The sequence below is a fragment of the Ursus americanus genome, chromosome 36 (genome assembly GCF_024610735.1).
Source record: "Ursus americanus isolate L20-20 chromosome 36, mUrsAme1.1.p, whole genome shotgun sequence".
NCBI classification, from domain to species: domain Eukaryota; kingdom Metazoa; phylum Chordata; class Mammalia; order Carnivora; family Ursidae; genus Ursus; species Ursus americanus.
In genome coordinates this window covers 20,696,596-20,711,459 of record NC_142162.1, presented here as the reverse complement: position 1 = coordinate 20,711,459, position 14,864 = coordinate 20,696,596, and the positions used below count along the sequence as shown (strand labels likewise).

At 41.0% G+C, this 14,864-nt stretch overlaps 1 non-coding gene across 1 annotated transcript; it reads left to right on the top strand.

Moving 5' to 3' along the window:
- The first annotated feature begins 14,030 nt into the window (after positions 1-14,030).
- On the top strand, positions 14,031-14,133 carry LOC123776513 (U6 spliceosomal RNA). The gene has a single exon (XR_015723216.1). It is a non-coding gene; the product is annotated as a U6 spliceosomal RNA (small nuclear RNA).
- The last annotated feature ends 731 nt before the right edge of the window (positions 14,134-14,864 follow it).

The following is a 14,864-nucleotide window of genomic DNA, read 5'->3' as shown; positions in this document are numbered from 1 at the left end:
AGAAATATTTTTGGGGCACCTGGGTGGCTCAGTGAGTTGAATGACTAACTCTTGATTTTGGCTCAGTTCATGATCCCAGGGTCCTGGAATCAAGCCCCACGTTGGGCTCCGTGCTCAGTGGGGAGTCTCCTTGAGGATTCTCTCCCTCTCGGTTTCTCTCCCTCAGCCCCACCCCCCAGCATACTCTCTCTGTAAAATAAATAAAAATTCTTTTTTTAAAAAAAGAAATATTTTTGGGAGAAGCGGAGTTAAGATGGCGGAGGAGTAGGAGACACCGCTTTCAGCCAGTCCTCCGAGTCGAGCTGGATAGGTACCAGACCAGCCTAAACAACCACGGAACCAGCCTGAGACGCAGGAAGACGCATCTGGATCTCTACAAATGAACATCTCCAGCGCTGAGTATTGAGGTACGAAGCGGGGAGCCATGAAACTGTGCACAGATATCGGAAGATAAACGGAAGGGGGAGGGAGCCGCCGCGTTAGGGCGCCGGGAAGCGGTAGCCACTTGCACGGGGGAGCGGGCGGGGCTCGCGGACGGCACCCGCAAAACAGCAGACTGAGACCTGGTCGGCACCCGCAAAACAGCAGACTGAGACCGTGAGCCGGGTGCGCGCGCCACCAGGCATCTCGCGGAACCCCGGAATCCCGGTGCGCTCACTGGATCCAGACTGAGACCGGGAGCTTCCGGAGCCCGCGCGCGGGGCGGCTGGCGGCTGGCGGCGTTAGAAACACAAAGGACAGAGACGCGCCGGCCCTGGAAGTGAGGGCTGGGACGCCGGGTGTGGGGCGCACATCCCGGGACGCTGCAGGGTTGAGCAGCACCAACAGAGACAGAGTTAAAGTGGCCAGAACATTAGTAGAGAACGGGCCGCGATCCCTCTGTTCTGTGACAGAGGCTGAAATTCGGCCGCTGCTGCTCTGACTCTCAGAAGAGGCACAGCAAACCGCCAGGGAAAGCCGCCAGAGACCAAAAGCCTGGAAATACCGGCTCAGGGGGTGCCCATCCCCATCCCCCCTCGCAGGGGACACGGAGACTCTACCCAAACAGGGTTGCCTGAGTATCGGCGCGGCAGGCCCCTCCCCCAGAAGGCAGGCTGAAAAATCAAGAAGCCCACAACCCGAGGCGCCTGGGTGGCGCAGTCATTGAGCGCCTGCCTTCGGCTTAGGGCATGATCCCGGCGTTCCGGAAAGGAGTCCCTCATCGGGCTCCTCCGCTGGGAGCCTGCTTCTTCCTCTCCCACTCCCCTGCTTCTGTTCCCTCTCTCGCTGGTTGGCTGCCACATAAATAAATAAATAAAATCTTTAAAGAAGAAGCCCACATCCCTAAGATCCCTATAAAACAAGGGGCACGGCCTGGGACCCAGTCAATAATTCGGGCTCTAGAAACCCCGCAACCTCTCTTCATCAGAATGACAAGAAGGAGAAGCCCCCCCCAGCAAAGAAAAGACAGTGAGACTGTGGCCTCTGCCACAGAAATAATGGATATGGATGTAACCAAATTATCAGAAATGGAATTCAGAGTAACGATGGTCAAAATGATGAGTAGAATTGAAAAAAGTATAAACGAAAAGGTTACTGAGAATATAGAATCCCTAAGGACAGAAATGAGAGCGAATCTGACAGAAATTAAAAATTCTATGGGCCAAATGCAGGCAAAACTAGAGGCTCTGACAGCCAGGGTCGCAGAAGCAGAGGAAAGGGTTAGTGAATTGGAGGATGGGTTAATAGAGGAAAAAATGAAAATAGAAGATGGTCTTAAAAAAATCCACGCCCACGAATGTAGGTTACGGGAGATTACTGACTCAATGAAACGATCCAATGTTAGAATCATCGGCATCCCCGAGGGGGTGGAGAAAAACAGAGGTCTAGAAGAGATATTTGAACAAATTGTAGCTGAAAACTTCCCTAATCTAGCAAGGGAAACAAACATTCGTGTCCAAGAAGCAGAGAGGACCCCTCCCAAGCTCAACCACGACAAACCTACGCCACGTCACGTCATAGTGCAATTCGCAAATATTAGATGCAAGGATACAGTATTGAAAGCGGCCAGGGCAAAGAAATTTCTCACGTACCAAGGCAAAAGCATCAGAATTACGTCAGACCTGTCTACACAGACCTGGAATGAGAGAAAGGGTTGGGGGAGCATATTTAAAGCTCTTTCAGAGAAAAACATGCAGCCAAGGATCCTTTATCCAGCAAGGCTGTCATTCAGAATTGATGGAGAAATAAAGACATTTCAGAATCGCCAGTCACTAACCAATTTTGTAACTACGAAACCAGCCCTACAGGAGATATTACGGGGGGTTCTATAAAAGTAAAAAGGCCCCAAGAGTGATACAGAACAGAAAGTCACAGCCAATACAAACAAAGACTTTACTGGCAACATGGCAACATTAAAATCATATCTCTCAGTAATCAGTCTTAATGTAAATGGTTTGAACCATCCGATAAAACGCCACAGGGTTGCAGATTGGATAAAAAGAAATGACCCATCCATTTGCTGTCTACAAGAGACTCATTTCAAACCCAAAGATGCATTCAGACTGAGAGTAAGGGGATGGAGTACCATCTTTCACGCAAATGGTCCTCAAAAGAAAGCTGGGGTAGCAATTCTCATATCAGATAAATTGGATTTTAAACTACAGACTATAGTTAGAGACGCAGAAGGGTACTATATTATTCTTAAGGGAAGTATTCAACAAGTGGATATGACAATTATAAATATATATGCCCCCAACAGGGGAGCAGCAAGATACACAAGCCAACTCTTATCCAGAATAAAGAGACATATAAATGAAAATACATTAATAGTAGGGGACCTCAACACTCCACTATCAGAAATAGACAGAACACCCTGGCAAAAACTAAGCAAAGAATCAAAGGCTTTGAATGCCATACTCGACGAGTTGGACCTCTTAGATATATATAGAACACTACACCCCAGAACCAAAGAATACTCATTCTATTCTAATGCCCATGGAACATTTTCAAGAATAGACCATGTTCTGGGACACAAAACAGGTCTCAACCGATACCAAAAGATTGAAATTATCCCCTGCATATTCTCAGACCACAACGCTCTGAAATTGGAACTCAACCACAAGGAAAAATTTGGAAGAAACTCAAACACTTGGAGACTAAGAGCCATACTGCTCAGGAATGACTCGATAAACCAGGAAATCAAAAATCAAATTAAACAATTTATGGAGACCAATGAGAATGAAAATACAACAGTCCAAAACCTATGGGATACTGCAAAGGCAGTCCTAAGGGGGAAATACATAGCCATCCAAGCCTCACTCAAAAGAATAGAAAAATCTAAAATGCAGTTTTTATATTCTCACCTCAAGAAGCTGGAACAGCAACAGAGGGACAGGCCTAATCCACGCACGAGGAAGCAGTTGACCAAAATTAGAGCTGAAATCAATCAAGCAGAAACCAGAAGTACAGTAGAGCAGATCAACAGGACTAGAAGCTGGTTCTTTGAGAAAATCAATAAAATTGACAGACCACTGGCAAGACTTATCCAAAAGAAAAGAGAAAGGACCCAGATTATTAAAATTATGAATGAAAAAGGAGAGGTCACGACGAGCACCATTGAAATTGGAAGGATTATTAGAAATTTTTATCAACAGCTATATGCCAATAAACTAAGCAATCTGGAAGAGATGGAATCCTTCCTGGAAACCTATAAACTACCAAGATTGAAACCGGAAGAAATTGATTCCTTAAACAGGCCAATTAATTATGAAGAAATTGAGTCAGTGATAAACAACCTTCCAAATAACAAAACTCCAGGCCCGGACGGTTTTCCTGGGGAATTCTACCAAACATTCAAGGAAGAAATAATACCTATTCTCCTAAAGCTATTTCAAAAAATAGAAACAGAAGGAAAGCTACCAAACTCATTCTATGAGGCCAATATTACCTTGATCCCCAAACCAGGCAAAGACCCCCTCAAAAAGGAGAATTACAGACCGATTTCCCTAATGAATATGGACGCCAAAATCCTCAACAAGATACTTGCTAATAGAATCCAACAGTACATTAAAAGGATTATCCATCACGATCAAGTGGGATTCATACCTGGGATGCAAGCGTGGTTCAATATTCGCAAATCAATCAGTGTGATACATCATATCAACAAGAAAAGACTCAGGAACCATATGATCCTCTCAATCGATGCTGAAAAAGCATTTGACAAAATACAGCATCCTTTCCTGATTAAAACCCTTCAGAGTGTAGGAATAGAAGGTACATTTCTCAATCTCATAAAAGCCATCTATGAAAAGCCTACTGCAAATATTATTCTCAATGGAGAAAAGCTGGAAGCCTTTCCCTTAAGATCAGGAACTCGACAAGGATGCCCACTCTCGCCACTATTATTCAACATAGTACTAGAAGTCCTTGCAACAGCAATCAGACGACAAAAAGGGATCAAAGGTATTCAAATTGGCAAAGAAGAAGTCAAAATGTCTCTCTTTGCAGATGACATGATACTCTATATGGAAAACCCAAAAGAAGCAACTCCCAAATTATTAGAAGTTATAGAGCAATTCAGTAACGTGGCAGGATACAAAATAAATGCTCAGAAATCAGTTGCATTTCTATACACGAATAACGAGACCGAAGAAAGAGAAATTAGGGAATCCATCCCATTTACAATAGCACCAAAAACCATACGTTACCTTGGAATTAACTTAACCAGAGACGTAAAGGACCTATATTCTAGAAACTATAAATCACTCTTGAAAGACATTGAGGAAGACATAAAAAGATGGAAAGATATTCCATGCTCATGGATCGGAAGAATTAACATAGTTAAAATGTCCATGCTACCCAGAGCAATCTACACTTTCAATGCTATCCCGATCAAAATACCAAGGACATTTTTCAAAGAACTGGAACAAACAGTCCTTAAATTTGTATGGAAACAGAAAAGGCCCCGAATCTCCAAGGAACTGTTGAAAAGGAAAAACAAAGCTGGGGGCATCACAATGCCGGATTTCGAGCTGTACTACAAAGCTGTGATCACAAAGACAGCATGGTACTGGCACAAAAACAGACACATAGACCAATGGAACAGAATAGAGAGCCCAGAAATGGACCCTCAGCTCTTTGGGCAACTAATATTTGATAAAGCAGGAAAAAACATCCGGTGGGAAAAAGACAGTCTCTTCAATAAATGGTGCTGGGAAAATTGGACAGCTACATGCAGAAGAATGAAACTTGACCACTATCTCACACCATACACAAAAATAAACTCCAAATGGATGAAAGACCTCAATGTGAGACAGGAATCTATCAAAATTCTAGAGGAGAACATAGGCAACAACCTCTACGACATCGGCCAAAGCAACCTTTTTCATGACACATCCCCAAAGGCAAGAGAAACAAAAGATAAAATGAATTTATGGGACTTCATCAAGATTAAAAGTTTCTGCACAGCCAAGGAAACAGTCAGAAAAACTAAGAGGCAGCCCACGGAATGGGAGAATATATTTGCAAATGACACTACAGATAAAGGACTGGTATCCAAGATCTACAAAGAACTTCTCAAACTCAATACACGAGAAACAAATAAACAAATCAAAAAATGGGCAGAAGATATGAACAGACACTTTTCCAATGAAGACATACAAATGGCTAACAGACACATGAAAAAATGTTCAAAATCATTAGCCATCATGGAAATTCAAATCAAAACCACACTGAGATACCACCTTACGCCAGTTAGAATGGCAAAAATAGACAAGGCAAGAAACAACAATTGTTGGAGAGGATGTGGAGAAAGGGGATCCCTCCTACATTGTTGGTGGGAATGCAAGTTGGTACAGCCACTCTGGAAAACAGTGTGGAGGTCCCTTAAAAAGTTAAAAATTGAGCTACCCTATGATCCAGCCATTGCACTACTGGGTATTTACCCCAAAGATACAGACGTAGTGAAGAGAAGGGCCATATGCACCCCAATGTTCATAGCAGCAATGTCCACAATAGCTAAATCGTGGAAGGAGCCGAGATGCCCTGCAACAGATGACTGGATTAAGAAGTTGTGGTCCATATATACAATGGAATATTACTCAGCTATCAGAAAGAACGAGTTCTCAACATTTGCTACAACATGGACGGCACTGGAGGAGATAATGCTAAGTGAAATAAGTCAAGCAGAGAAAGACAACTATCATATGATTTCTCTCATCTATGGAACATAAGAACTAGGATGATCAGTAGGGGAAGAAAGGGATAAAGAAAGGGGGGGTAATCAGAAGGGGGAATGAAACATGAGAGACTATGGACTATGAGAAACAAACTGAGGACTTCAGAGGGGAGGGGGGTGGGGGAATGGGATAGACCGGTGATGGGTAGTAAGGAGGGCACGTATTGCATGGTGCACTGGGTGTTATACACAACTAATGAATCATCGAGCCTTACATCGGAAACCGGGGATGTACTGTATGGTGACTAACATAATATAATAAAAAATCATAAAAAAAAAAAAAAAGTAGAGAAGCAAGTGCCTCAGAAGGAAATAAAATTCATTTTTTGCATAGTACAGGACCTATATTTTTTGTAAGACATAATAAACCATACTACTCTTTCAAAAAAAAAAAAAAAAAAAAAAAAAAAAAAAGAAATATTTTTGAAAGTTGGATTTCCCAATTTACATTATTACCCTAGGAATTATTCTTATTTTTGAGGGTGAAATGTCCATTTGAGAAAACTAAAATCATAAATGATTTTAAGAATAAAGCTAATGGACAAAAATGGACTTTATTCTTATTTGTAAGACAAGGCCAGGGAGAAGAAGGTGGCCCAAGTAGTTCCCCAGCCTCTCCTTCCTCCTCATTCCATTATTCTGGTGGCTCCTGAAGGATGGTCTGAATTTTCCTGAAGTTTCTAGAAGAGGCTGAGCAGGACAGGGCCTCCATCTCCAATGCAGCACCGTCCAATTTGAAAAATAATGTGAACTATATTGCAAGTCACATATGGAATTCAAAATTTTCTAGTAGCCATATTAAAAAAGGAAAAAAGGAAAAGGAAAATTAATTGCAATAATATATTTTATCTAACTCATGTCCAAAATGTGATCATTGCAACATGTAATTTATATAAAAATATTGAGATATTTTACTTTCCTTGTACTAATTCTTCAAAATTTTGTTTGTATTTTATACTTATAGGACATCTCAATTCAATCTAGCCATATTTCAAAGTGCTTGATAGTCCCATGCGGCCAGTGGTTACCATATTGGACTCCTGATATCATTGACAAAATACTCAGGGACAGTGTAGGAAGTGAGGGCATGCCTTTGTTCAAGATTGAAGGTAAGAGGGGCGCCTGGGTGGCTCAGTCGTTAAGCGTCTGCCTTCGGCTCAGGGCGTGATCCCAGGGTTCTGGGATCGAGCCCCGCATCGGGCTTCCTCCTCTGCTGGGAGCCTGCTTCTTCCTCTCCCACTCCCCCTGCTTGTGTTCCCTCTCTCGATGGCTGTCTCTCTCTCTCTCTGTCAAATAAATAAATAAATAAATAAATAAAAGATTGAAGGTAAGAGCCTAGGTTTTGGGATGTTTCAGAAAGGGACATACCTGTTGGCTTGCTGCATGCGGCCCGGAGTGGCTGCTAGATCTGTTAACTTGGGGTCCTTGAAGGAGGACTGTGGCAGCGTGCTGAAACATCTCCAGCTCGTTCAGCTAGATAATGGCTACCAAGCGGGCCCCGGGAGTACAGGGGGCTCTTTCAAGTGTTGGCAGAGGGATGGCGTTTTGCCATTTTATGCTGCTAGCCCATAAGAACGGACACGTTCATGCCTTCTGCCACTAGTCTGCCTGCCACTCCCTGAGAGTGACAAACAGCCTGACCTACAGGAACATTCAAAGAAAATGCAACCCTCTATAGACGAAGAGGGCGCCCAGCTAATTTTGGGAGACTGAGTCACTCGAGGAAAGAAGACCAAATTAAACAATGAAAATAGAAAGGGTTTTGCCAAATTAGAGCTAATGAGAAGATGGAAGAGAGATTAAGCAAATAGTAATGACCCTAAAGGAGAGCATAAAAGAGATTTTTTTGGAACTATTAATCAGCTTGGGCTGCTACAATAACATACCATAGACGGGGTGACTTTGGGAGCAGACATTGTTGCTCTCTGTTCTGGAGGCTGGGAAGTCTAAGCAAGGTGCCAGTGGATTCATTTGATAAGGACCTTCTTCCTGCTTTCTTAACACTCTATTCTCAAGTAGCGGAAAGAGGAAATTTTGGTGTCTCTTTCCCTTCTTGTAAGGGCACTAATTGCATTATGGGGGTTCTACCCTTATGACTTCCTTTAAACCTAATTCCTTCCCAAAGGCTTCTGCCCCTTAATCCCATCCCCCTGGGGCTGTGGCTTCAGCATGTGAATTTTGAGGGGATATAAACATCCATCCATAACAAGAATGTATAAAACTGATTTCCAAATGAAAAATTTTAATAGTCACACTGAAAAAGAATATAATCTTTGCCGAAAATGGAATTAGTGTTCTGGGAGATCAAGAGGAAGAAATAACTTATAAAACCCAGCAAAAATACCGAGAACCATGCCTGCAATGATCAGGCAATATCCGGGGAACTGCACATGTGAATAGCAGGACTACAGGAAAAAGAATCTAAAATAGATAGAAAAGCAATATGTGGAAGATTTGATTATTTTCAAAAATACACCTCACCCCTCAGTGACCATGTGGGAAGTGTGCCAGTTTCTGAGCTGAGACATTTAGCAGTCAGCCAAATTTCTGACAGCTCTCTGAAATGCCTCCTTCTCTCCACCAAGAGATATGCATGCAACAGACCTGTGGTTCTTTAAGGTATCATCCCAGAAAAAGACACGTGGACTTAACCTACACCCTATATGAGGTTGAGAGTCTGGGACTAGCCAGCCTAGCTGAGCCCCGTCCAGACCAGCTGGCTTGTAGCCCATTTACAAACCTCACAGTAGGCTTATTGGAAGCCAGTAAGATCTGGGGGCTATAGGTTTGGCAGTATCACCACAGCAAAAAAATATGGCTAATACAAAATAATTCAACAAACAATTGAAGAAAATTTGCTTGAGCTGAAGAAAGCCTTCAATCTGTAGATTGAAATGGCTCATTCAGTCTCAAAAAGAATTGAGAACAAACAAGCTTACAACCTATATATCCTGATGAAATTTTAAGAACAAATTGTAAAGGAAAGAGAATCAGTTTGGTATAAATGTTCTTATCATTCTTTATAAAGAAGACAAAAAAAGAACCACTAACCAGGAATTCTTTACCTATCCAAAATATCACTTATCTGTTAGGACAAGAGAAAGTTAAGGAACTTGAGAAGACACCACTCAGTTACCTCTTCCAAGAAAGTCCTTGAGGAGGGACTCCAACCTTTTGCCAATGGATTCAGATAATATCGCTCAAGATAATGGGAGATAAAGAGGAAAGTGTGGTAACAATTCTTGCAATACTTAAGCCTCAGTAGGTGATTTAAAAATTAACTGAGAATTTATTGTATCAAGTAAGGATTCAACAATTGAGAAACACTGAAAGGGATAACATAAGCATAGTTTGAAATTAAGATTTCAATTTACACAATTTAAATTGTGTGACGATCTCATGTCATGAAGGAAAGGCAGATAATTGGGGAGTAAGAGATCCTACCACTCTCTGAACGTCAGAGGAAAGAGGAGAGGAAGCAGTGATCAGACAGGCCTATCGGTGGGAGGCACAATTATTATTTAATATTGATGTATTAATAGAACATATATTTTAAATTATTATCAGGGAAGGAACTTTAGTTACTAGTGACATCAATAAACACAATTTTTATTTCTGAATTAACTGGAGAGGAAGGATGAGGGAGAAGGAAGAGAAACTTAAGTCAGCAAAACTTAAGGGAACAGAAGAAACCATAGTAAATTATAATAAATACTCAACATAAAATCAGATAACAAGAATAAAAACCATCCCAATAAATGCAAATGGACTGAATACTTGGCCCTATGCTAAGTGCTGGTAAAGAATGTCTCTTTTACTGCCCTTTGTTTAATACTTTTGATTATCTGACATAGGATGTGATTTAAAACTTTAAACTTTTTAAAATTAGAAGTAATCAAAGGAAGTTGATTTTTATCCATTTAATTATGGGCAATAGCATTTATATTTTAGATTCTGTTATTTCCTTACCACATTTTTACTGAGAAAATCACACATAGTTTTCTTTTTCCAAGTGTTTAGCTACTAAGTTGGGTTGTAGAGATATTGAGCAAAATAATAATTAGAAATTTTTTGGCACAAATATTAAAAATATGAGGTTGTTTTCTAAGTTCTAGAAAAAATGATTCTTTACTCAATTTTTATAACGAGCAATTTCCAAGCTACTTAGCTCATGCAGAGTTGATTGTTTTTATATGGGTATAATAATAATGCCTTTTAAAATCCATTTGACATGTTCATGGCTTGTTAGATAAACTACTAGAAAATTATTTACTTTGTCCTTGTGTTGATTGAAGAAGTATTTTATTTTTTTCAAAAAGATGGAGGATTATAAGGAAGGGGGAAATTTTCTTAAACAGTATATCAAGAGAAATATTATATATGACTCTACGTATATTGATGAAGTAAGGTGTTTAAAGTCCAGTTTTACCTTCTGGTATTTTGTCATTATGGAACTTTACAAAAGAATGTCAACAGGGAAGGAGAGAATACGTGACCTTTAAGCAGGGAGTGACCAAGTTCATATCTTTGCAGTTTAGCTCAACTATTTCACCCGTGAGCCTAAAGCCGTCTTGTCATTGCATTTGAGTTACACTTTTAAAACAAATCTTTTCTTTCTCTCCTCTTCCTCTTTTTCTGTCTTTCTTTTTGTTAATCTTAAAGAAAAGTTCTTGACGATTTTCAAAATCGACTCCCAGCTTTATAAATTGCTCATGAATAAGCATCGTCAAAAGGAGAATCCAAACCAAGCTAATTTCTTTTCCGTAGCTCAAAACAGTAGTTTCCTGGGTCTCCAAAATCTGTTTTCTGCAATCAAAAAAGGGTCAAAATCTAGTCTCACATTCCCATTTCTCTCTGATTTCCAGAACACAACACCCAAGTCTTTGATTTTTTTCCCTTTGCTAGTCACCATGCAAAGAATTTTACGGCTCGATAAAATGAAAGACTCAGCACTGTGTGGTTCATACAAGTGGCTGAAGGGATTTTGGGATAGGTTAATGGTTCCGATTGTTTTCTCATATTGATTTTTAAGATGATTATATTTTATTTATGGGGGAAAAACTTGGACTTGCATGTGAACTGCCTTGAGGGTACGCTAGGCCTCTTGCTCATAGAAACATTTTATGTGAATTTGTAATGATTTACAGGAAAGAAAGAAAGTAGAATATGCTTATAAATAATTCCTTTCATTAAAAAAGAAAAAGGACTATGACTTTAGAAAACCCATTTGGACCAAGTGGTTGAATTAGTACTGACCATTGAACTGACCATTTTGTGTAGTCAGCAAAAAGAAAAACAAAAGGTCGTCCTTTTTGGCTCTAGTCCAAAGCAAGGTCAAAAGGATTGATCATGGAGGACGGCTGGGTGTGGGACTGACCAAAGTCCTCTGTGTTGGGTGGACGGGAGAGCTGGTCGGCTCCTCACTGCCTGGCTTTTGAGATTGCTTGCAGCCTTTCAAAGGTTGCGGCAGATGCCCGTCAGGTTAAGGAGGGTCCGTGTTAGTTCTGGAATCCTGACATAAATGCATTTCTCTCTTTGCAGTACTGACTTGAATTTTTTGGATCTATTTCAAGTAGAGCAGATGACTAATCACCCCCTTCTGCTAGTTGATAATGGGTTGTCTATAAAACCTTGTTTTTGTATGGTTACCTTATTGTGAAGTTCACGTCTTTTGAGGAACATTCACCACTGAAAGGCAGGGAAAATGTCCACTCCAGGGTGTAGTAAAGCTGACAGGGAAAAAGAAAAAAACACTAAATGACTTGGCTCTGTTGTTTTTTAGTTTCCTGAGAGAAAGTGGCCTTGACCTCCATGCATTACTGCTTTTGAGATTGTAACAGCAGATGGTACAAACTGACAGTTGGTGAAGACAGCTAAAGGTGTTTGTAACATTGCAGGGCTGTGCAGGTGACTTTAGAAACAAAGGATTTGGAAGTGATAAAAAGTGGAGGCTGGCAGTAGAGCTGGTAATAAAGCCACTAGCTACTTGAGGCAACGTCCTTTTTTATTTTTTTTCTTTTATTGCATCTGATTGCAAATTAAAGTGGGGGAAAAAAAAAAGAGATTAACCCCAGGCAGAAAAGAATATTCACTCCCTGCCTCAGTGGTTTTCAAAACAAAAAACTGTAGTCTTTGATTTTCAGATTTGATTTTTTTTTTTCTTTTGCCTGCTGGTAGCCATACAAAGAGATATAGCTCAATAAACCGAAAGATCCACAGCGCTGTGCTTCACAGCAAGGGCCTGGAGGGATTCTGAGCCAGGTTAATGGATATGATGGTTTTCCCTTCATTGATTTTTAAGATGATTATATTTTATTTATAGGCGAGAAAATAATAGTTAATCTTAGATTTATTGAAAACTTATTGCAAGGCTGCATAAATTGATAACAATAACAGTACATTTAGGGCAACAAAACTAGACTTGTCTTTAATTCCTTAAGTGCTGACGTGCGGGGAATCTATTGACTTGAAATTAAATATGCTCTAACGTACAGCTGAATCCAGGTGGGGAAGAGTTATATTTTTCAGGCTGCTCTGAAAGATTTCATTACACAAAGCTTTGGTACACACGAGGTGTTTCTTTTGTAAAAACTAGGTAAAAAATCTAGGAGCCGAAAGCTCAGGGATATCGGCATGTTGCTCTCTGGGGGCTTTAAGACCTGAATTCCAAATCAGTCAGTCATTTGTCAGCTAAAAAGCCTACTGGTCAACCATAATTGTGTCCAAAGGTTTGGATCTTAAACCAGGATGTGTGTGTTCTAAGATGCAGAAAAAACTCAACACATCGGCTTATCATAACTCAGAATTCCATTGCCTTAAAATGATTCTGGTTTCATATCTTAAATGAATTTGATGCAGGCGGGCTGGGTCCGAGGACCCAGGGGAAGAGCCCGCAGGACCAGTCAGAAGAGTCCTGGGCTTCATGCAGGATAGACATCAATGATGAACTGAAGAAAGTGAAAGCAGAATTTATTGAATAAATGAGTGACAGAGAATAGCAGAAGGAGTGTCTGGGAGACTTGGAAAGGAAAGGAGAATGAGTCTTAACACTCGAGGCTAGGGATTTCTATTGGATAGGGGTCTGGGGCATGAGCTCCTTTAGGATTCCAGGGTAGGGCCCAATCAGTGGTGAGTGTCAGCTGAACAACAGGTGTTAGTCTATAAATCACCAAAGGTAGGGGGTATCGACACCAGCGTCAGCAGACGTTTGCTCGAAGCTAATATCCGGGAGCAGGTTTGGGATCTGGCTCTTCTTAGATGTTATCAGGTGTTTGGGGCCTAGGACCAAACTCAGAGAATGATTCACTTTTTTGCTTTCCCCTTGCGGTGGAAATATAGCTTCTTTGGCTTATTCAGAAATGAGGGCTAGAGGAAAAATGGCACAGACAGAGCCTTTTACAATGGAGTCCCTTTAGGCTTCCCTATCTCAAATTCAGGGACCTTTTGGATTCGGAGCAAATAAATTCCCATTAGCCAAGCAGGGACAGTAACTTCACCCAATCGGGATGGAACACTGGGTCTTTGTCTCTCAAAAAGATTGAGTAATTGTCAATACAGATCTGTGGCTCAGAAATGTCAGCTACAGGCCCTTGATATGCAGGACTTATCCGAAGTGGGTGAGCCAAAGCATACTCTCCAGCAATTTAATTAGTCAAAGTTTTCCAGATAAGTGAATGTTTATGCAGAGAAGGGAGCAGAAATATTTGAAGTGTATTGTAGTGACAGAGAACGTTGACCACTGCGTCACCCAAAATAACAATGTAGCATTGTTTTGAAGTATTGGAAAGTTCACTTTTATTGAAAGTTCCATATTGGGCTTGCTTGCCAGTGTGTGTACTAAATTTGGATCAGTACACAGATTAGCATGACCTTTGTGTAAGGATGAAATGCAGATTCGTGAAGTATTTTTCTTTTGCACTTTCAGCCAGAAGTACAACATGTATGTGCAAAAGCTAAAATGGCTTAACATTATGTTACACTTTACACCGAAAATGTATTACTGTGAATGGTCTATAATTAAGCCCAATGAGACATCGAGGGAGTCCATACATGCATCAGTGAGCAGATGCAGTTTACTTATTTATAGAATGTTTCTTTTTGAAAAACTAGTGGTGGACACATTTGGATCACATTTATACAGTTACAAAAATAAAGATTTGATTACGGTCATTCTTCCAAAAAAGTGCCATGTTAACTCAGGCTGTAGCTGATAGGAATGGTAGAAGTTGACTTTTATCTGTGTTAAAAGATAAACTGAGATATGTTAAAAAAAAATTGAGTTTACTGGAGCAAAAATTGATTCCAATGGGCCAGCACCGAACTGCGGTGGCTGGGGGTGCTTTGCTGACAGCAGCTGGGGGAAAGACTCGGGAAGAGAAGAGGCGGAAACAAAACGAGAACATACTGAGGTGGCTCCAGTTTAGGCATGTGCCTTGTTTGGGGAAGCCAGGTTGGCTGTTTGTGACAGGTTGTCTTTAGGTTTTGATTTCTTAACCTTGAGGCATGTTAGGCTTTGGTGTTGGTTTGCTCCAGCAGGCTACTGTCCGGGTTTAGAACCACCTCAGTCTCCCGGCCTCCAGCTTTAGTTAATTTAACACCTGCAAGGCTGATGTTCATTTTCGAAGTCCGCCATGGTCTTGTTTTCCAC